General features: G+C 43.3%; 1 protein-coding gene across 1 annotated transcript in view; it reads right to left on the bottom strand.

Annotated features, from left to right (window-relative positions):
* Window positions 1-24,789, bottom strand: part of asic1a (acid-sensing (proton-gated) ion channel 1a) — a 71,960-nt gene that overhangs the window by 28,586 nt on the left and 18,585 nt on the right. The window lies entirely within an intron of this gene.

Here is a 24,789-nt window from a genome sequence, read left to right as displayed (position 1 = left end):
ATTTAAACCTCCAGATTCATATGATGCTGGACTTCTATGGGCTTCTGTAGGTTTCTTTGGGTTTCTGTATGCTTTTCATGGGCTTCTGTGGTCTTCTATGGGGTTCTATGCATTTCTCTGGGTTTCTATGAAGCTTCTATGGATTTCTGTATACTTCTCAGGGCTTCTATGGGTTTTTATTATCTTCTATGAGTTTCTGCGGGTTTCTATGGGCTTCTATTGATTTCTATTTGCTTTTGTGCGTTTCTGTGGCTTTCTATGGGATTCTATTGGCTTCTTTGGGTTTTTCTTCACTTCTATGGGTTTCTATATGCTTCTATTGAAGCTTCTATAGAAGCATATAGAAACAGTTAAACACTTTGGGTTTCTGTATGCTTTTTATGGGCTTCTGTGGTCTTCTATGGGGTTCTATGCATTTCTCTGGGTTTCTATGAAGCTTCTATGGATTTCTGTATACTTCTCAGGGCTTCTATGGGTTTCTATTATCTTCTATGAGTTTCTGCGGGATTCTATGGGCTTATATGAGCTTCTATTGAGTTTCTATGGGGCTTCCATGGATTTCTTTATGCCTCTATGGACTTCTATGGCTTTCTGTGGGTTTCTATAAGCTTCTAGGGACTTCTTTGGGCTTCCCTGGGCTTCTGTGGGTTTTTATGAGCTTCTATGGCCCATATGAGTCAAGTGTCTAACCACTTACACCGTGTAAGCGGTTAGCACTGTTGCCTCACAGCAAGAAGGTTCTGCGTTCGAGCCCAGTGGCCAACGGGGGCCTTTCTGTGTGGAGTTTGCATGTTCTCCCCATGTCTGTGTGGGTGTGCTCCGGTTTCCCCCACAGTTCAAAGACATGCAGTTAGGTTAACATCGGACGACCTTGGGTTGAAGTACCCAAGAGTGGCAGCGTGTATATATGCAGTGGCTTTGCTCTCCTGTGACACTAAATTTCATTGTGCAGTGACAATAAAGGCATTCTATTCTATGGGTTTCTCTGGCTTTCTGTGGGCTTCTATTGATTTCTATATGCTTTTGTGTGTTTCTATGGGCTTCTATTGGCTTCTTTGGGTTACTGTTCGCTTCTATGGACTTCTATGGGTTTCTGTGGCTTTCTACGGGGCTGCTATGGATTTATGTATACTTGCAAAGGTTTCTATATGCTTCTGTGGGCTTCCATGGGCTTCTATTGGCTTCTTTGGGTTTCTCTTCACTTCTATGAGTTTCTATGGGGCTTCCATGGATTTCTTTATGCCTCTATGGGCTTCTATGGCTTTCTGTGGGTTTCTATAAGCTTCTAGGGACTTCTTTGGGCTTCCCTGGGCTTCTATGGGTTTTTATGAGCTTCTATGGCCCATATGAGTCAAGTGTTTAACATGTCATTTTGGACCACACCCAGATGCTGTGTGTCTCTGGGAGTAAATGGGAGTGTGGCAGGGTAGGATTTGTGTAGACAGAAACATCTGAACGTTTACTGGAAAGTGCACTCTTTGCTTGTCTCCCCTGGACACACAGTTTCTCCTTATGAAGACTGGGAGATCTCTCAAAGGGACGGAACCTCTGAACCAACCGCCAATCAGTGGAACAATAAAGAGCGTAACTGACACCTCAAACTTATCCATATCCCCTCAGAGCTGCAGTGGTGGTCAGGAACCGAATCCATAACTTTATTTTACATGATGAGTATAACCTATTAATTTTTCACTGTAATTGGTAAATATTGCAAATTGCACAAATAAAGGTATGTTTGATCTTTCTGGGTTTGTTTTTGTTTATTTATAGATCTAGATGTCTATCTGTCGCGACCTTCTTCAGAAAAGTTGAGCCTGCTGTTTAGCAGCTTAGCAAGCAGACACATTGCTATTTTTGAGACTGAGAAAGAAACAACAGATGAAACAGTCAGCTCACACACACACACACACACACACACACACACACACACACACACACACACACACACACACAATTTTGCAATGTTTGCAGATGGTGGATTGTTTTCCAGCTCAGTCATTTTGCTGTGCGTATGACTGCTTGCAAATAAAAACAGAATTACAATATATGGGAAAGCCGATAAAAAAGACAGTGTGTGTGTGTGTGTGTGTGTGTGTGTGTGTGTGTGTGTGTGTGTGTGTGTGAGAGAGAGAGAGAAGTACCATTTAGACCTGCTGAATTATTAGAGAGCTTCGGTTACTATGGTAACAACATCCATAAAGAGAAACAAAGAAAGAAACACACACACACACACACACACACACACACACACACACACACACACACAGAGCGTGGGATCATTGTCCATTTATTTCCTTGATATGTTGATAAATTATTAAAGCTCCTTTAAGTAGCATTGCTTTGGGCATTAGTTGCTTTCTGCTGTGTGTGTGTGTGTGTGTGAGAGAGAGAGAGAGAGAGAGAGAGACAATGCGACAGCAGTAGTGGTCTACATAAAGGTGTGTGTGTGTGTGTTTTGAGAGGCGGGGATGGGAAGTTGAAGGGTCACGTTTTTATATCTCGGTGAGGATCAAATGTCACCATAAGGACAGGAAAATCTGACAGTTTTGACCTTTTGGGGACATTTGTCTGGCCTTCACGAGGAAAACAGCTTTATTACAAAAGCTGTAGGTTTTATTTCAAAAGATATAAAAGCAAAAAGCATAAGATCTGTGCTAATAATTATTTCAGTCGAAGGTTCTCACAAGGATATGTCAAGTGTGTGTGTGTGTGACTATGAAAATAAAACAGAATGTTCGGCCTACGCGAGGGATAAGCGGAACAGCCCACTGGGAAAATTCCCGAGCTTCCTGATGTCCAGTCCGCCCCCGGTGATAATTAACATTCAGTGAAGCCTCCTTGGAGAGAATAACAGCACTGAGGCTCTTCCTGTAATCTCTAATAAGGTTGGAAACATTTGCTCAGGATCTTTGCACAATATTTCAACCACGACAAATCACCCAGCAACGTTTCTGTGTTGATTTGGAGGTACTGTATCTTTGAGGCATTAGCTTCTACATTCGATCGCCGGATATGTTTTTAACCTCCTGGCAGAGGCAATCAGGTTTTGGACTGATTATTGGACTTTACGATGCTACGATAATCACAACTACGGAAGTGTATTGATGCCACGCAAGAAAAAAGAAAACATTGCTCAGTATCGTGCTATAATGAGAAAAGTTTATTGTTACAACGAGTTATTTTCACATTATTACAACACACAAACTTACCACATAACAAGAAACTATTTCTCTTGTTATAACATAAATTATTCTTAAAACATAAAATGTTTCACATTATAACACGATGACTTATCGTAACGAAACATTTAACAGTTATTCCACGAAATTGAGTCGTACATGAGCTGATAGTGCTATAAGCCGTGTACGACGAGATTGAGTGGAATAACTGTTTTATTCTATCCACATTCACTGGATTTTGAGAAATGGAGCATTTTTATTTAAATTTTTTTTGCAAATTCGATAAATAAAAACTTTATCCAAAGCGATAATAATAATAATAATAATAATAATAATAATTCTTGAAAAATGAAAAATATATGTTCTTACCATCAAATACTTTCATTCCATTTATTATTTTGTTGCTTTTTTATTGTATTTTTGGGGTTTTGTTTTCGAGTAGAGTTTTTATTTCGTCCTCGGTTGGTTCAGTAACACGCGCCGCCATTTTGTTTTTCTCTACTTACGGTATTTCTGGGTTTCATGTGACATCACATCCATCTTATTAGTTATTCAAAACTTTAGCTGGTGGTCAACCAAAACTCAGTTGACAAAGCGTTTGTACGGAGAAGGTGCATCGCTCGCATGAAAAATGCCTTACGCTTGCGTTGTTCGAATTGATCAAACCGTGAAACTGATAAAAGTTTCTTCAGGGTTCGATATGAACTAATAAAAAAGGGTGAACGAACACAGGATTTCACAAAAAGACGTTGAGAAAGGTGGCTTTCGAACCTCTCAGTGAAATCGAAGGGAGCCGAGTCAAAGCCTGCTCGAGTTTGCAGTGATCACTTGGTGAAAGGTTTGTGTTTCCCTCTCAGCTACGTCCTTACTGTTCTCCAAGTACTTTTCTTGCTGTGTCGTTATTTTACGCTACTTTTTTTTGTCATGAAGCGCTAAAGTCCCCAGCTGTTTCTTTGTTTCCTCCTCACAAAGTCCATATGCGTGAAGGTCACAACAAAATTCTTCCCCAGCCGTACAGTTACAATGCGCCGTGATCACTTCTCCGTCTTGTTTAACTAAGATCCAGGTCTTTAAAGGGGTTTCTGATGATCTTTGTGAGTGATTTAGCTGAGAGATAAGAGCCAACACAAGTCAGAATCAAGCCAACTGTTCTTTGTTTATGCTTCAACTTGCAGCGCTTCGTTGGAAAGACGCGAACAAAAGGCTTAAAAATTAAAAAAATACTTACACGGGCAAAAACAGTCCAGGATTCATTCGGCAGCGACTTGATACTGAAGTCCTTTACCCAACCACGTACAAAAAAAGTTGTAAGCCTCCGTACTCTTCCACACTTTCATCTGTTTTGCGGTGTAGAAGGACGTCTGCAACACCAGATAGTTGGAGATGTCGGGGAACTCGACTGAAGGGTAGTTTTCGAGATTGTATGACAAATCCTTCTTTCCCAGACTGTCGGGGTCGATTCCATTGCACATAGCAATCTTCTGAATATATCTAAATCCAGCAGTGGCTTCTAGATTACGAGCGTACTCTGATGACTTATCACTAGTTGTTTGCACTACGGCAGCTGTTTTGGTTTACTAGACCACCAGCTGTTTTACCAGAAGTGAAATCTCTAAGAAAAACCCAGCAATATGAGCTGATAGCCTAGCAGTAGAGTAGCCAATCAGAGTGCACAATTGCTCATATTCAGTGAACCTGGATAGAATAATTCATGTTATAACAAGATAATTTAATCTTTCCTGACATGTGTTCATGAAAATGACGTCAACTAAAATCCCAGAGAGACTCCAGTGATCATTATATTAAAACTAATCAAATCTAAACGAGCCTTATGGAGGGGAAAAGAGGGCGTGACCTTGCTGCACTGGACCTTCTGTTGCACTGGACCACCACTGGACACACACACACAGGATGTTATCTTTATTAGCTGATAGAAATTGATAAATGAATTACAATCAATAATATCTCCAACATGCATCACTTCTCTTTCCTTCTGAAGGACACGACTTACACTACACGAGCATCAGTGTGTTAATGAGCTGAAGATTTATTCAATCAGCTGTGAATAATCTGGACGAGCAGATGTGCTTACAGCTGTGCAAATTTTCTACCGCTAAGTTCCAGGCACATTACAGACAGGGCATTCGGTCATATTTAAGCAATATCACATGAGCATGAGTGCTGCTGTACTGAACATCGCCATGGCGATGATTGAACTTTCGGCACGAGGCCACAGTCCTGATATTCAGTACAACAGCATGATTGCGAGTATCGCTTTTATGTAATTGTTCTATTAATAAGAAATTAATATCAAGTAATAGTTATTAAATTATTGTTGCTCCATCAATGGGAATAATTCCCAAAGAAGCCACAGTGCTGTTCTAAATATCAGCACTCTGAGAACATGACTCATCCAATCCAATTAGTCGACTGGAACTAACGGTTGTATAATTGCACTTTAGATCACAGTGCTGTTGAATTATCAAATCTGAATGGTCAGAAAGTGTTGATTGATTTCTATAGGAACAAGATGACAGAGTCATCTATATCCCCCGCCCTATATACCAACTATATACCAAGTTTCAGTGACCCATGGCATAAACCCACCGGACCTTTGGTCCAGGGGAGCTAAAAATTTAACCCTTTGATGCAAAACATGGGTCAAAAGTGACCCGGCTGAGTTTTTATCTTCTATTTCTTTGCAATAAATTAATTCCATCCTTCAGTATTCAAGGTATTCCTCAATTAACTTGTTTTTGATCATCATACATCCTTATTTTATTTTTTCCTTTCTTACTTTTTGGATAAAAACCCTTTTTGTATCACTACCCTTTTAATGGGTCAAAAACGACCTGCATTCATTTTCCAGGTTATTTCATGTATGGCTGAGTGTTTCTATGATATACTTTTGAAATAAATTCATTTTGTCATTTACTTTTCCAAATATGCAGTAAATATCTTGTTTTTGTTTAGCACAAATCGTCATTTTTATTTTTCCTTTCTTAAGTTATGAACAAGCACAGCTTTTGTAATTCTACATCAAGTTTACACACATGGGTCAGAACCGACCCGCATGCATTTACTCCAGCGTTTGGTGGGAACTGTGAATTGTGCTTGTGTCAGACGTTTCGCAGCTCAGCACAGCGCCCTTTGCCCATCTAATACATGGAAGGAATGTTTTTCAATTGTTCTAACATTACCTTAGAAAAAAATGGATTATGTTTAGGTTACCTTGAGAGTGAGTAGATTACTTGTCAGAACGTTACACGTAATTACTATTAGCTACCGAGCTGTTGACATATTCTACTTTAGTTAGCTAATTTTATTGTAGTTGGCTTAGCTAACTACATAGTTAATAAATAAATAACTGGCCCCATTCACTGCTAAAGTAATTACTTGAAACAAATTATTATTATAGTATTAAGACATTTAATTTTAAATCACACTTGGATGACCCATGTGTAGTAATATAAAAAGTATTTTTGTTCATAAAGTAGGAAAGAAAAAAATTAAAGTAATGATTTGTGGTAATTAAAAACAAGATATTTAAAAAATACTTGGAATATTCAATCATAAAATAAATTGATTTCAAAAGATAGAGCAAAATAAAACTCAGTCAGCATGAAATAACTTGGAAAATGAATGCGGGAAAATGAATGAAGGGGTGTGCATATGTTTTGCATCAAAGGGTTAAATTTCTCACATTTCTTAGTATCAAAAGGCACATAAACATTACTTAATCAACACATATACCAACTTTCAAGACCGTACCACTCATAGTTTTCAAGTTCTGCTCTGGAAACAAAACTTACCCCTAAGACTAACCTGAGAGACTAAGTCTGAAATTGTTTCCATGGAAACATGAAAAATTAAAATTTCTCAAATTTCTTAGTATGAAAAGGCACATCTAGAAGAAGAAAGCACAACTTTATTCATCACACCCTTGTGAAATTTCCTCTCTGCATTTAACCCATCTGAAGCAGTGAACACACACATGCACAATGAGCACACACACACACACACAGAGCAGTGGGCAGCCATGCTAACAGCGCCCGGGGAGCAGTTAGGTGCCGCGCTCAAGGGCACCTCAGCCCAAGGCCGTCCCATATTAACCTCACGTCTTTGAACTGCGGGGGAAACCAGAGCACCCGGAGGAAACCCACACAGACACAGGGAGAACATGCAAACTCCGCACAGAAAGGCCCTCGCCGGCCACTGGATTCGAACCCAGAACCTTCTTGCTGTGAGGCGACCGTGCTAACCACTACACCACCGTGCCGCCCCAACCTCTACATCACCTTGTTAATATGTATACCAAGTTTCACATCCATATCATGAATAGTTTTGGATATATGCTCCGGAAACGAACATTTATCTTAGAAACTAAATCAAAATCTATTTTTTATGTAAAAATTTGAAAAATACTTCTTTTCAAAACTCCAAAATAGCAAAAGGCACCAGTTCACATGTTGCTTGATATGTATACAAAGTTTCATGAAGATATCTTCAGTAGTTTTAAAGATATGGCCTGGAAACGAATATGTGACAGGACAGACAGCCGGATGGACGGAGGGAACCCGGTTCTATATCCCCCGGGCGGGGAATAATAAATTAGACAGGGACGTTTTTGGTGGTCGCTCCATGTAAACAGAACATAAAGAAGTTTTCTGTGAGGAATGTGTTTATGGAAGGAGTCTCCAGTATCAGCGCTCTGTAACAGTCAGAGGGAGTCAAAATACATATTTCAGGACAGGAAACAATGTTGTTGTTGTTGTTGTTGTTATTGTTTTGTCTTATTACCTATAAGAGGGAAACAAAGAGACACTACATTTTCCAACATGACAATGTCAAACCACATACTGCATCAATTACAGCATCATGGCTGCGTAGAAGAAGGGTCCGGGTACTGAACTGGCCAGCCTGCAGTCCAGATCTTTCACCCATAGAAAACATTTGGCACATCATAAAACGGAAGATACGACAAAAAAGACCTAAGACAGTTGAGCAACTAGAATCCTACATTAGACAAGAATGGGTTAACATTCCTCTCCCTAAACTTGAGCAACTTGTCTCCTCAGTCCCCAGACGTTTACAGACTGTTGTAAAGAGAAAAGGGGATGTCTCACAGTGGTAAACATGGCCTTGTCCCAACTTTTTTGAGATGTGTTGTTGTCATGAAATTTAAAATCACCTCATTTTTCTCTTTAAATGATACATTTTCTCAGTTTAAACATTTGATATGTCATCTATGTTCTATTCTGAATAAAATATGGAATTTTGAAACTTCCACATCATTGCATTCCGTTTTTATTTGCAATTTGTACTTTGTCCCAATTTTTTTGGAATCGGGGTTGTACACTCAGCTCTCACAGACCGTCAGTGCGAAGTATTGTTTAGTGTTCTGTGCCTAACTTTACTGGGCTGTTTGAGTTCTGCCCAACTTTCTATGTTTGACCAGTGTTTACGTTTAGTCTTGACTTTGTCTTATTGTTTTCCCTACGTTGCTCTGTTTGCTGATCGATCGACCTTCGCCTGTTTTCTGACTACGATTCCTGCTCTTCATTTTGGCTCAGTCTGCAGTTTACGAAGCCCCTGTTCTCCCTTGCGCTGTCATCTGTAAGCACCTGCACTCTGACAACTGCACCTTTAATCACACTGTTGATGTGAATACAGTTTTTTAAAAACATTTTTAAAGTGTTTTCTAAATTAATAATAATAATAATAATAATAATAATAATAATAATAATAATTTAGAAACATTAAAAAATGTTTTAATTGTAGTCACATCAACAGTGTGATTAAAGATGCAGTGTGTAATTTTACAAAGTGTTACGAGACTAGTAGTAGTAGTAGTAGTCTCATAACACTTTGTAAAATTACACACTGCATCTTTAATCACACTGTTGATGTGAATACAGTTAAAACATTTTTTAGTGTTTCTAAATTATTATTATTATTATTATTATTATTAGTAGTAGTAGTAGTAGTAGTAGTAGTCTCGTAACACTTTAAAATTACACACTGCACCTTTAATCACATTTAATCATACTTGGTGTGAATACAGGAGTTGTTTTTGTTTTGTTTTAAATTCTAAAGTGTGACAAATTCTTCTTCTACTTTTATTATTATTAATAATAGTAGTAGTCTAGTAACACTTTGTAAAATTACACACTGCATCTTTAATCACACTGTTGATGTGAATACAGTTAAAACATTTTTTAGTGTTTCTAAATTATTATTATTATTATTATTATTATTATTATTAGTAGTAGTAGTAGTAGTAGTAGTAGTAGTAGTCTCATAACACTTTAAAATTACACACTGCACCTTTAATCACATTTAATCATACTTGGTGTGAATACAGGAGTTGTTTTATGTTTTGTTTTAAATTCTAAAGTGTGACAAATTCTTCTTCTATTTTTATTATTATTAATAATAGTAGTAGTCTAGTAACACTTTGTAAAATTACATACTGCACCTTTAATCACATTTAATGACACCATTGGTGCATTCTTACACATTTATACTGTTAAAAGCAGATCTCCATCAGTGAGGTCACCTTCTCTGCTACTACGTGTGTGTGTGTGTGTGTGTGTGTGTGTGTGTGTGTGTGTGTGTGTGTGTGTTTGCAAACCTTTCAAGGACATGATATATTACTCTACATTTACAGATTACATCTATTGTAAAGGAGACAAAGCCAATAACTTTTTTTCCCCTCCTGCCTCACTAATGTCATAAGGCTTGTTGTTCCTCTGCAGGAACTTGCAGACGTTCTTCGATTGCTCTGCCTGAGGATTCTGACAAACGCTACAGAAGTGCATCAGTTTGTGTGCAATGAAGCGCTGGGTTTTCCCTCCTCTCCAATCGATCTAACAAGGTTGTCTGAATCAAATCTCTGCTTCTAAAGCAGCAGCATCACCAGTCCCACTGTGTATCAGTGCGCATCCCCTCCATCACCAAAGTGTCCACTTGTAGAACAAAGGGAAGAGGGTGTGGCAAATGTCAGATTGCAGTGTTCTCTCTGCTCCTGAAGTCTCCTGTGATATTGAACTCAGTCCTTCAACTGTCTAAGAACTCATTGAATAAATCCTCTTGTTACTAATGACTGCCTGTCTGAAAACCTCCATGTGGGAGACGTCCACTTGGCTGAAAAAACAGATTAAAAAAACAGTGTGAACTGTCGACAGCAGTCATTATGGCAATCCATCTATTAGGAGGGAGGGATGGGGAGAGAGGGGGAGAGAGAGAGAGAGAGAGAGAGAGAGAGAGAGAGAGAGAGAGAGAGATGCATTCAAGGGAAAAGAAGAGAAGAACTGGTCAGGGTGATAAATGCCAGGGTGTGAAATCTCAGTCAAACATCAAAGTTAACATTTCACGATGAAATAACACATCTGTCAGCTTCCCTTTTTCAGACAGGAGAGAAGTAAAAAGCTGTAGATTTCTAAAAGAAATATTATATTTCTATAGTCCAGCCTTGTATGTCAGTGCTAACGACATACTCAAGTGCCCTCCACAATTATTGGCACCCCTTGTCAAGATCAGTAAAAAGGTGAGGAAAAAAAATCCACCTTTTGGTGAAGTCGCTTCATCTCACACTGAAATTAATTGAGTCTTTCCTATAACATCTTATAAGGTTGGAGATCCAGAGCAGGGCATCTGAGCCCGTTCCTCTTTACACAATCTCTCCAGATCATCCAGGGTCCTCGACCCTCTGTGCTCTCTCCTCTTCAGCTCGTCCACAGGTTTTCACTGGGGTTCAGTTCAGGGGACTGAGATGGCCAGGGCAGAAGATGATTCTGTCCTCAGAGAACCATTTTGTGTTGATTTGGACATGAGATCATTGTCCTGCTGGAAGATCCAATGACGACTCAGTTTTAGCTTCCGAAAATGCAGAGGCAGGCGGCACGGTGGTGTAGTGATTAGCACTGTCGCCTCACAGCAAGAAGGTCCGGGTTCGAGCCCCGTGGCCGGCGAGGGCCTTTCTGTGCGGAGTTTGCATGTTCTCCCCGTGTCCGCGTGGGTTTCCTCTGGGTGCTCCGGTTTCCCCCACAGTCCAAAGACATGCAGGTTAGGTTAACTGGTGACTCTAAATTGACTGTAGGTGTGAATGTGAGTGTGAATGGTTGTCTGTGTCTATGTGTCAGCCCTGTGATGACCTGGCGACTTGTCCAGGGTGTACCCCGCCTTTCGCCCGTAGTCAGCTGGGATAGGCTCCAGCTTGCCTGTAACCCTGTACAGGATAAGCGGTTATAGATAATGGATAGATGGAAAATGCAGAGGCAGCCAGATTCTGATTTAAAATGTCTTGGTATTTCATGGAGTCCATGAAGCCATGGACCCTAACTAGGTTTCAAGGGTCTTTGGAGGAAAAGCAGCCCCAAAACAAACATCACAGAACTTCCAGCATGTTTTTACAGTTGGGATCGGGTTCTTTTCATTATAGCCGTCCTTCTTTTTACACCAAACCCAGCTTGACTGTTTGTTGCCAAAAAGCTCCATTTTATACATAATATTCTATCCACATTCACTGGATATGAGCAATCACACGCTCTGATTGGCTACTCTACTACTAGGATATCAGTTCATGTCCCATGAGTAGAGAAAAACAAAATGGTGGAGAGTGTTGCTGAACCAACTGAGGACGAAATAAAAACTCGACTTGAAAACAAAACCCCAAACACAAAAAAGCAACAAAATGTGGAATGAAAGTATTTGATGGTAAGAATGTCGTTTTTTATATTTTTCAAGAATTATCGCTTTTTTCACAAATTGCTCCTGTCATGTCGCCAGTTTGTTTACATTCTAAGCAGAAATGATTGTCAGATGTTTTATATAAAGTTTTTATTTATCGAATTTGCAAAAAATAAAAGAAAATCCAGTGAATGTGGATCGAATAAAACAGTTATTCCACTTAATCTCGTCGTACATGGCTTATAGACCACTCAGTGCTACGCACCTCGTCAGCTATCAGTTCATGTACGACTCGATTTCGTGGAATAACTGTTATATAAAATGGTTGATGATCTCAAACACATTAAGAAGGCAATAAATTCCACTAATTAACTTTTGATGAGGCACACTTGTTAATTGAAGAATAAAGGTTTAAAAACAAATTTAATAAATGTATGTAATTAAATTTCTTAAAATTAATTTCATTAATGATTAAAATTGTATTTTAATAATGAAATTTCAATAATTGTTAATTAAATAAAATATAAATAATAAAAAATAAATCAATTCGTTAAAAAAAAACACCTGTTAAATGAAAAGCATTCTAGGTGACTACCTCATGAAGCTGGTTAAGATAATGCCAGTAGTGCACAAAGTGTCAAGGTAAACGCCGGATACTTTCTCATCTCATTATCTGTAGCCGCTTTATCCTGTTCTACAGGGTCGCAGGCAAGCTGGAGTCTATCCCAGCTGACTACGGGCGAAAGGCGGGGTTCACCCTGGACAAGTCGCCAGGTCATCACAGGGCTGACACATAGACACAGACAACCATTCACACTCACATTCACACCTACGCTCAATTTAGAGTCACCAGTTAACCTAACCTGCATGTCTTTGGACTGTGGGGGAAACCGGAGCACCCGGAGGAAACCCAAGCGGACACCGGGAGAACATGCAAACTCCGCACAGAAAGGCCCTCGCCGGCCACGGGGCTCGAACCCGGACCTTCTTGCTGTGAGGCGACAGCGCTAACCACTACACCACCGTGCCACCCACGTAAAAGTGTGTTTTTGATAATCATGAATTAAATCTTTTGTGAATTTGTAAGGAAATGGAACGCTCTGGCTTTTGCGGTTCGGAGTTGATCAGAAACTGAATTACAGGAATGACTCTGTGACTGATACTGATTCATTCACATGTGCCTTGTTCAAAAAAATAATAATAAAAAAAAAAAACGTGGCCCACTGCGGCCTTCAAACAGGCCCACAGTTTCACTCACATCAGCTAAGATCAAATAGGTACCCGATGGGTACATGTGGCTACTGTTTATAAATAAAATTGTTTTCTGATACCATGTCCATACAGTAAATATAGTATATATACAGCTGTGGTCAGAAGTTTACGTACAGTGACGTGAATGTCATCTTGGATATGAATGTCATGGCAATATTTGGGCTTTCAGTAATTTCTTTGAACTGTTCTTTTTCTGTGGCAGAATGATTGTACAGCACATATCTTTAATAAAAAAAAAACACTAGAATTTGGTGCACAAGTTTTAATTTTCTTTGGGTTTTCTGAAATCAACACAGGGTCAAAATTATACATACAGCACACGTTATATTTGGGTAAAATGTCTCTTTGCAAGACTCACCTTGACCAAACATTTTTGTTTCCCGTGAACAAGCTTCCAGCAGAATTCTGGTTGGATATTTCATGACTCTTCATGGTAGGATTGGTAGAGTTCAGTGGACTCGGCTTATAAGCCCGGTCCATATACAGTATTTTCAATAGGGTTGAAGTCAGGACTTGTTTTAAGCTTAATATTAGCCTGCTTTATCCTCCGCAACCAGCTCTGATGCGTGTTTGGGTTCATTGTCCTGTTGTAACTCCCAAGTCGTGTTCAAGTTTCTGATGGTTTATGCTGAAGAATTCTGATGTAGTCCTCCTCCTTCATGATTCCATCCAGTTCCACTGGCAGCAAAACAGCCCCAGAGCATGATGATCCTACCACCACCACCAGCTGGTACAGTGTTCCTCTGTACATGGTGGTCATTGTGGCCAAACAACTCAATCTTTGTCTCATCTGACTATACAGCTTTCCTCCAGAAGGCTTTTTCTTTGTCCATATGTTCAGCTTCAAACTTCAGTTAAGCGTGAAGGTCAGTTTTCGAGCAGGGGGTTATTTCTTGGATAGCAGCCTCTTAGTCCATGGTGTTCTGAACTGTAGACAGTGATCCATCAGCTTCCAGTTCATGGCAGCTGTGCCATGGTGGCTCCTGACCACCCAAACCAATTTCCTTTCAGCTCAGGGTGACAGTCTGGGTTTTCTTGAAGCAAAGTGGCTTGGCAAAGTGACTACACCTCACAATAACTTGAATACAATTGCTTGAACTGATCTTGGAATTTGCAGTTGTTTTAGAAATGGCTCCAAGAGACATTCTGGAGTTGTGTATATCTACGATCCTCTTTCTCAGATCTGCACTGAGCTCCTTGGACTTTCCCATTTTACTGTGTGTTGGTCAATCCAATGAGTGCTGTAAACAAACCCTTTTTATGAAAGCACAGAGTAGCTACCAGCTGTAGTCAATCATGATCACTAACAGGAAGTTAAGAGACCTCGGCCTTGGCAAGATAAGAGACATTTTGGAAGTTTCAGCACCTCTGAGTTAATAATCTAAGTAAGCATATGTAAATTTTTGACCCTGTACTGATTTCAGAAAACCCAAAGAAAATTAAAACTTGTGCACCAAATTCTAGTGTTTTTTTTTAATTAAAGATGTTTGCTGTACAATCATTCTGCCACAGAAAAAGAACAGTTCAGAGAAATTACTGAAAGCCCAAATATTGCCATGACATTCATATCCAAGATGACATTCATGTCACTGTATGTAAACTTCTGACCACAACTGTACATGTAATGAGACTGACTCCTTAAGTTTCAGGTCAGTCTGTAATTGGTTCCAAGCAGCAGGTGCAAAAAAAAATTAAAGCCGCAAGCGGCCTCGACGGGCCCTCGCGCCAGCGGCCAAGGGGGGCGGGGGCATGCGTCCCCGCGAAATACCTTCCACAGCTTCTTTGGCAAGAGACATTACTCCCGCAATGGCGCCAAAGCACAGAATTGGACACATGGCAACGATAGGGTCGCGCACTGTACGGTGCCCGGGCCCTAATAATAATAGCGCCCTAATAAGGGTCTTGTAAAGAGTTTGCTTGCCAAGTTTGACAAATCAGAAGCTGCAATATCATTTCTGCCATAACCAGCACCCCCAGGGGCGAAAGTGCACAAAATTAGGCGTACATGTCAGGTGAGCTATGAAGAGTTTGTGTATGAAGTTTGATGACAATTGAGTAAATAGAAGATGAGATATATATTTTTGAAGAATAAAATTTTTGGTTTTTCCCATGTCAGTAGGTGGCGCTATGCTGTACATGAGCGATTATGAGTTGGAAAAATAAGTGTCTACAACAGCAACGCACTATCACAAGGTAGTGGTGTGAAGGAAAAGCATTATGGAATTATTTACCAAAAACCCGTTTTGGAGCAATTGCGTCGGCCAAAAACAGCGCCCCCCATGGACGAAAATTCCCAAAATGTGGTATACATGACATGGGAGGTAGTAAGAGGGTGGCCGTGAAGTTTGACCAAATTTGAGGAAAGACTGGAATTTTTGCCCAAAAATAGTGCCCCCAGTGGCGAAATATCACAGAAAGTGGGTAACATGTCAGAAGCCCAATGAGTGATCTGCATGTGAAGTATGAGCAGTTTTGAGCAAGTAGAAGATTTGTAATGAATTTTTAAGCATGTAAAATGTTGCATTGAAAATTGATTGACGTATAACTTCTGAATGGTTTATGCCACGTGAAACCTATTTAGTAACTTTGGTCAGCCATGTCTGTAGATGATGTGTATCAATTTTGGTGACATTCCTATGAACGTTCTAGGAGGAGTTGCGCCGTCTTCGTGGCCATGCATTTCGCACAAAAGTGAAATTACCTCACTTCCTGTTGGGCGTGGCTAATGCATTGGCATGACATTTTTGTCCGGGTTAGTGTGTTAGGACTTGGACTGTTTTGGCCTCTAGAGGCCGCTGTTATTTCCTTTTCATGTCGTGTTTATTTTGGCCTCTAGAGGCCGCCACTGTTCCTGTGTTTTGTGTTTGTGTTAATTGCCTAATTATCTTCACCTGTGTCCTTAATTAGTTTGTCTATTTATACCCCTGAGTTCAGTCCTCTTGTCACGGAGTCTTTGTGCTGTTATGTTTATCTCCAGTTTCCTTTGTACTGTGTTTTTTGATCTTCTTAGCTTTTGTATTTTTGCACTTTGCTTTTCTTTTGGATTATACTCTTTGGTTTTTTTTTGTCTTTTGTTTTGCCCTGTATATAGTGTATATAGTTTAAATAAACCTTTTGATTCTTTTTCTACTTCCGCCTCACGCCTCTGCATTTGAGTCATCCCCCTGGTGGCCTAGTGGGGGTTTGCTGGATTATCACACCAACGAACCAGGTTCGAATCCCAGCAAAGCCCTAACAGAAAGACTCCGTCATGACCGACTCAGCAGAGGCTGCTTCAACTGTCTACCCGGCCAACCTTCAGGGAATTATGGCAGCTTTGACACGCTTCGGAGCGACCATGGACGCTCATGGACGTACGCTCACCAGCCAACGTGAGGCCCTCGCTCGCCACGAGGAACTGCTTCAGCAAATTGGGAAAACCCTGGCACAGCTGACATCTCTGCCTGCATCTCCTGCTCCTGATCCAGTTCCTGCTCCTGATCCAGTTCCTGCTCCTGATCCAGCTCCCACTCCTGCTCCAGTGCCTCCTGCAATGCTGCCTTCTTCACCTCACGAACCCAGCCTTCCTGCACCACAGAGGTATGACGGCAAGCACAGTGAGTGCCGAGAGTTCCTTACCCAGTGTCAACTCACCTTTGAGCTTCAGCCTACCACCTACACTACGGATCGCCGCAAGATTGCCTTTGTGATCACCTTATTAGCTGGTAAGGCGCGAGCCTGGGCTACTGCTATCTGGCAAAGACAGGGACCTGAGTGCTTTGATTTCCAGCTGTTTTCTGAAGAGATGCTTCGGGTCTTCGATCAGGCAGACATCAGTACCGACGCAGCCCGAAAGCTCATGTCCATCCGGCAAGGAGGAAGCGTCGCAGATTACGCCATCTCGTTCCGAACACTCGCAGCAGTAAGTGGATGGAACGAGACTGCCCTGGTGTCAGCCTTCCACCATGGTCTGTCTGACCCCATCAAGGACGGTCTGGCCTCTATTGGATGCCCAAGTGACCTCGAAACCCTCATCTCACATGCTATTCGTCTGGACAACAGGATGAGAGAACGCCACCAAGCCTTGAGCCCCCCCAGCCTCCCTACCTCTACCTGGAGACCGTCTACCTCCTTCAGTGACTGTCCAGAACCCATGCAAGTGGGTCGTACTCGCCTCTCCGCATCTGAGAGGGAGCGCAGAAGGAGGGACAAGTGCTGCATCTACTGTGGCAAGCCTGGTCACTTCCGAGCATCATGTCCCGAACTCTTGGGAAAAGGACCGCCCCGTCCAGCCGAGGGAGGGTTGTGACGGGGCCTACCCTCTCTCCCAGACTCCCTGGCCAAGGAATCTACATCCCGGTCTCCATCTCCTGGGGTGAGTCTGTCCACTCTTGTCAAGCTTTGATAGACTCAGGGGCGGCTGGGAACTTTATGGATATTCACTTCGCCCAAAGCATCAATATACCTACTGCACCTCTTGAAGTCCCTCTGTCTGTGTCTGCCCTCGATGGCCAAGCGTTAGGTGATGGAAGAGTCACTCAAGTTACTTCTCCAGTCTTCCTCCAGTCTCAAGGTCACAAGGAAGAAATATCCCTGCACCTGATTCCTTCACCTGAGTTCCCAGTTATTCTAGGCCTTCCTTGGCTTACTCGCCACAACCCTCGCATAGACTGGGTAACAAGCCAGGTTGTGGAATGGGGCCCTGCATGCCATGCCTCTTGTCTGCTCTCTAGCTCTCCTGTGTCTCCTGCCGAGCCCCCTGATCTCACCGAGTTATCTCAAGTTCCCACAGAGTACTGGGATCTCAAGGAGGTATTCAGCAAGAGCAGGGCCGCCGTTCTTCCTCCGCACCGGGCCTACGACTGTGCCATCGACTTGCTCCCTGGGACTACCCCTCCTCGTGGCAGACTGTTTTCACTCTCTCAGCCAGAACGCAAGGCCATGGAGGAATACCTCAAAGATGCCCTGGTCTCTGGGTTTATTCGACCCTCCACTTCACCTGCTGGAGCCGGCTTCTTCTTTGTCGGCAAGAAGGATGGGGGGCTCCGACCATGTATTGATTACAGGGGCCTGAATAAGATCACTGTGCGCAACCGATATCCCCTTCCGCTGATGTCCACAGCTTTCGACCTGCTCCAAGGCGCCACCGTCTTCACCAAGTTGGACCTACGGAACGCATACCACCTCATCCGTATCCGACAGGGAGACGAGTGGAAGACTGCCTTTAACACCCCGTCTGGGCACTACGAATACCAGGTGATGCCCTTCGGACTCACCAACGCACCAGCTGTTTTTCAGGCCCTAATCAACGACGTCTTAAGGGACATGATTAACCTATACGTTTTTGTCTACCTCGACGATATCCTTATCTTTTCCAAGACCGTGCAGGAGCACCGCCACCATGTCCGCCAGGTTCTCCAGAGGCTGCTACAGAACAATCTGTTCGCCAAGGCCCAGAAATGCGAATTTCATGTTCCCAAGGTCTCCTTTCTGGGATTTATTGTACGGACAGGCCAACTCCAAATGGACCCTGCCAAGACCCTGGCCGTCCGGGATTGGCCTACTCCCAAGTCCGTTAAGGAGGTTCAGCGGTTCTTAGGATTCGCTAACTTCTACCGCAAGTTCATCAGGAACTTCAGTTCTGTGGCAGCACCCATGTCTGACCTCACCAAAGGGACAGGTGGATCTTATGGCTGGTCTCCTCAGGCAGAAAAGGCGTTCAAAGACCTCAAGGACCGCTTCTGCACGGCACCCATTCTGGTTCTCCCGGACACCTCCCAACCATTCATCGTGGAGGTGGACGCCTCGGACAGTGGTGTCGGCGCGGTGCTCTCTCAACGTTCGGAAGGAAAGCTGCACCCCTGCGCTTACTTCTCCCACCGCCTGAGTCCTGCTGAGTCCCGGTACGATGTGGGGGATCGAGAACTGCTAGCGGTCAAACTGGCCCTTGAGGAGTGGAGGCACTGGCTGGAGGGAGCACAACATCCATTCCTGGTTTGGACTGACCACAAGAACCTGGAGTACCTCCAGCAAGCCAAGAGACTGAACCCTCGACAGGCTAGGTGGGCCCTGTTTTTCAGTCGGTTTGACTTCACCCTCTCATACCGCCCCGGCTCCAAGAACACCAAACCTGACGCACTGTCCAGACTGTTCTCTGCCACTAACAGGGAGAATGAAGTCGGGCCTATTATCCCTGTGTCCCGGATTGTGGCCCCTGTCCGCTGGGGTATTGAGGAGGCTGTCCGACGAGCCCAACGCCAGGACCCCGGTCCTGGGACGGGGCCACCAGGCCTCTTGTACGTCCCACATCAAGCCCGGGCCAAGGTTCTCCAGTGGGGTCACTCTTCCCCTCTCACCGCCCACCCGGGAGCTCGGAGGACCCTGGACTTCCTGAAAAGACGCTTCTGGTGGCCTAACATGGAGAAGGAAGTAAGGTCATTTGTCCTGTCCTGTGAGGTTTGCACCAGAACCAAGAACCCACGACAGCGTCCCCAGGGTCTCCTGCATCCTCTGACCATTCCCCGGCGTCCCTGGTCCCACGTGGCAGTCGACTTTATCACGGGTCTCCCTGAGTCACAAGGTAACACGGTCATTTTGGTCTTAGTTGACAGATTCTCCAAGGCCTGCCGCTTCATACCACTGTGCAAACTCCCCTCTGCTCTTGAAACTGCGAAACTTTTGTTTAATCATGTCTTCCGAGTCTTTGGTCTTCCACAGGACATCGTCTCAGACCGAGGGCCCCAGTTCTCCTCCCGAGTGTGGCACGGGTTCTGCAAGGTCATCGGAGCCACTGCCAGCCTCTCCTCTGGGTTTCATCCACAGTCCAATGGTCAGACGGAGAGGCTCAACCAGGACCTGGAAACCACCCTGCGAGGCCTGGCTATGGATAACCCGACATCGTGGAGCACCTGGCTGCCATGGGCGGAGTACGCCCACAACACCCTGCAGTCATCGGCCACCAAGCTGTCGCCATTCCAGTGCCAATTCGGGTTCCAGCCACCTCTGTTCCCGGACCAGGAGGAGGACGCGGGGGTGCCCTCGGTCAACCAATATGTGAGACGGTGTCGCAAGACCTGGAGCAAGGTCAGGAAGACCCTCATACAGACCTCCAGAACCAACCAGACTCAGGCCAACCGCCATAGAAGACCTGCACACGCTTTCCGCCCTGGGCAGCGTGTTTGGCTGTCCACTAAGGACCTTCCACTGCGGGTGGAGAACCGCAAGCTTGCTCCTCGCTACATTGGCCCCTTCAAGGTGGTGCGCAGGGTGAACCCTGTCTCCTACCGGCTCCAGTTGCCCCGGACTCTGAGGATCAACCCCACTTTCCATGTTTCCCTGTTACGGCCCGTACTGACATCTACGTATGCCCCTGCCCCTAGGAACCCCCCACCCCCCCGCATCTTCCAGGGGCAGACTGTGTTCACTGTGAATCGCCTGCTTGACTCCCGCCGGGTCCGTGGCGGCTTGCAATATCTGGTGGACTGGGAGGGCTATGGTCCTGAGGAGCGCTGCTGGGTTCCTGCTCGGGATGTCCTAGATAAAGAACTGTGTCGGGACTTCCATTCGGCCCATCCGGATCGCCCTGGGAACGTCAGGAGACGCTCCTAGAGGAGGGGGTCCTGTTAGGACTTGGACTGTTTTGGCCTCTAGAGGCCGCTGTTATTTCCTTTTCATGTCGTGTTTATTTTGGCCTCTAGAGGCCGCCACTGTTCCTGTGTTTTGTGTTTGTGTTAATTGCCTAATTATCTTCACCTGTGTCCTTAATTAGTTTGTCTATTTATACCCCTGAGTTCAGTCCTCTTGTCACGGAGTCTTTGTGCTGTTATGTTTATCTCCAGTTTCCTTTGTACTGTGTTTTTTGATCTTCTTAGCTTTTGTATTTTTGCACTTTGCTTTTCTTTTGGATTATACTCTTTGTTTTTTTTTTGTCTTTTGTTTTGCCCTGTATATAGTGTATATAGTTTAAATAAACCTTTTGATTCTTTTTCTACTTCCGCCTCACGCCTCTGCATTTGAGTCATCCCCCTGGTGGCCTAGTGGGGGTTTGCTGGATTATCACACCAACGAACCAGGTTCGAATCCCAGCAAAACCCTAACATAGTGAGATACATATGCGTACCAAATGGCATGCCACTACTACAAACTACATGGCAACCAGGCACCTTAATGCGGGAGGCCAAAATCACAACGAGTTAGGGGGCGCTATAGAGGCCCTGAGGCCCGCCTGGATCTGGGCTTCTGGTTCTCAGTAGCGGTGGCAGTCTAAGAAAAAGGAGCCAAATTTCGTGCGTTGTCGACCATGGCAAGCGCCCCAATAAGGGTCTTGTAAAGAGTTTGCTTGGCAAGTTTGACAAATCAGAAGCTGCAATATCATTTTTGCCATAACCAGCACCCCCAGGGGCGAAAGTGCACAAAATTTGGCGTAGACGTCAGGTGAGCTATGAAGAGTTTGCGTATGAAGTTTGATAACAATTGAGTAAATAGAAGATGAGATATAGATTTTTGAAGAATAAATTTTTTGGTTTTTCCCATGTCAGTAGGTGGTGCTATGCTGTACATGAGCGATTATGATTTGGAAAAATAAGTGTCTACAACAGCAACGTACTCTCACAAGGAAGTGGTGTGAAGGAAAAGCATTATGGAATTATTTACCAAAAACCCGTTTTGGAGCAATTGCGTCGGCCTAAAACAGCGCCCCCCATGGACAAAAATTTCCAAAACGTGGTATACATGACATGGGAGGTAGTAAGAGGGTGGCCGTGAAGTTTGACCAAAATTGAGGAAAGATTCGAATTTTTGCCCAAAAATAGTGCCCCCAGTGGCGAAATATCACAGAAATTGGGTAACATGTCAGAAGCCCAATGAGTGATTTGCGTGTGAAGTATGAGCAGTTTTGAGCAATCAGAAGATTTGTTATGAATTTTTAAGCATGTAAAATTTTGCATCGAAAATTGATTGATGTATAACTTCTGAACGGTTAATCCTACGTGAAACGTATTTAGTAACTTTTGTCAGCCATGTCTGTAGATGATGTGTATCAATTTTGGTGACATTCCTATGAACGGTCTAGGAGGAGTTGCGCCGTCTTCGTGGCCATGCATTTCGCACAAAAGTGAAATAACCTCACTTCCTGTTGGGCGTGGCTAATGCATTGGCATTACATTTTTGTCCGGCTTAGTGAGATACATATGGGTACCAAATTGCATGCCACTACTACAAACTATATGGCAACCAGGCACCTTAATGCGGGAGGCCAAAATCACAACGACTTAGGGGGCGCTATGGAGGCCCTGAGCCCCGGCCAAGTTTGGGCTTCTGGTTCTGAGTAGCGGTGGCAATTCTCGGAACTGGTGCCAAATTTCGTGCGTTTTCGCCCATGGCAAGCGCCCCGAAAATGGCCCAACAGCGGAGAAAAATAAAGAAGAAGAAGAAGACGGAAGAAGAAGAAGAAGAAGAAGACGGAAGAATAATAATAGTGAACTCTTACAAGAACAATAGGGCCTTCGCCCATAGGGCTCGGGCCCTAATTAAATGCCCTCCCCCCATTCAGTCTAGACCTTTTGGAACAGAAAGTAAGAACGGATCCTGCGAACGAAGACTGTAACTGCACTGTGTACCTTTTGATGACGCGTTATCAACTGTTCGTATCGCGAGATCACGATTTGCTGTTCTGGTGATTGTAATGCTTATGCGTATGCGCGTGTGCAGTGCGCCATTGTTACACTCATTCTTACGTTCCTACAAAACAATGGCATAGTGGCTACTGCCTCGCTTCGCCTCTATGAGGCAGTAGCCACCAAAAACCTGATTGTTTGCCACAGTTACGTGTCTACTCCAAACTGTTGTGCCATCTCACCAAGTGCTTTGTTGTAAAAAATAAATAAACACGGGGCATCAGCGTTCGATTTCATTATCACTTGATTACTCACCAAGCTGTGATTACAAAATTCAGTGGTTTCATCCCCTCTGTTTGAAGATCTGAAATATTATCCCTGGTGAATGCAGACCATCTGGCCCAATAGTGGAAATATAGATTCATGGAGGGTCCCCCCCCAAAGTTTAAGTGCTTAAATGTTCTTGTTTGAGGCTGGAACAGTCTGAAAAAATAAAATGACAAAAAAAAAAGAAAGCAAGTAGCAGTGTTGGGAACTTATCCTGCCTGTCTGACTTTTTTTCTCCTTAATACATCTCATCTCATTATCTCTAGCCGCTTTATCCTGTTCTACAGGGTCGCAGGCGAGCTGGAGCCTATCCCAGCTGACTACGGGCGAAAGGCGGGGTACACCCTGGACAAGTCGCCAGGTCATCACAGGGCTGACACATAGACACAGACAACCATTCACACTCACATTCACACCTACGGTCAATTTAGAGTCACCAGTTAACCTAACCTGCATGTCTTTGGACTGTGGGGGAAACCGGAGCACCCGGAGGAAACCCACGCGGACACGGGGAGAACATGCAAACTCTGCACAGAAAGGCCCTCGCCGGCCACGGGGCTCGAACCCAGACCTTCTTGCTGTGAGGCAACAGCGCTAACCACTACACCACCATGCCGCCTCCTTAATACATGTTTTTTATATTTCTTACTAATGACACTCCACAGTGTCCAGAATAAGAGACATTCTGAAATGTCTCGCATGCAAAACAAATGCTTAATAAACCAAAACAATGAGAAAGTGACGCAAAATTGCTGACTCTTTTACCTTGCTATAAACTATAAACTATAAACTCTACCTAATGCTCAAAGGACAATCCAGTAATCAAACAAATACGGTAACACAATGATTGTGAGAGAAGATAGCCATGACATCCTCCATAACACCAGAGCGTTCAGCGACACAGTGAAGTCTGGCTCATGTTTCCAGATGACTTTATGTCCCACTGTGTCCTAAACACATCAGGAAGTCACTGAAGAACTTGAGGCTCAAAGGAAATATCTCACAAATAAACAAATGGAGCTAAAAGACGGTCTTTATGTCTGTCCTTTATAAAAAAGCTGCATGTTGAATTTGTTCTTAACGATAAAAATCACTAAAGTGATGAAAATACACTACCGTTCAAAAGTTTGGGGTCACTTTGAAATGTCCTTATTTTTGAAAGAAAAGCACTGTTCTTTTCAATGAAGATCACTTTAAACTAATCAGAAATCCACTCTATACATTGCTAATGTGCTAAATGACTATTCTAGCTGCAAATGTCTGGTTTTTGGTGCAATATCTCCATAGGTGTATAGAGGCCCATTTCCAGCAACTCTCACTCCAGTGTTCTAATGGTACAATGTGTTTGCTCATTGCCTCAGAAGGCTAATGGATGATTAGAAAACCCTTGTACAATCATGTTAGCACAGCTGAAAACAGTTGAGCTCTTTAGAGAAGCTATAAAACTGACCTTCCTTTGAGCAGATTGAGTTTCTGGAGCATCACATTTGTGGGGTCGATTAAATGCTCAAAATGGCCAGAAAAATGTCTCGACTATATTTTCTATTCATTTTACAACTTATGGTGGTAAATAAAAGTGTGACTTTTCATGGAAAACACAAAATTGTCTGGGTGACCCCAAACTTTTGAACGGTAGTGTATACGAGACTATTTTGAGGCCGCCATAATTCTGTCGTGCGTGATGTCATTTTCCGCAAGCACAGCGGAGGTGTACAAGTGCATACTAT

Source organism: Neoarius graeffei, chromosome 10, assembly GCF_027579695.1.
Source record: "Neoarius graeffei isolate fNeoGra1 chromosome 10, fNeoGra1.pri, whole genome shotgun sequence".
In the NCBI taxonomy this organism is placed as follows: Eukaryota; Metazoa; Chordata; class Actinopteri; order Siluriformes; family Ariidae; genus Neoarius; species Neoarius graeffei.
Note: the sequence above shows the minus strand (reverse complement) of the source record. Positions and strands in the feature narration are given on the sequence as shown.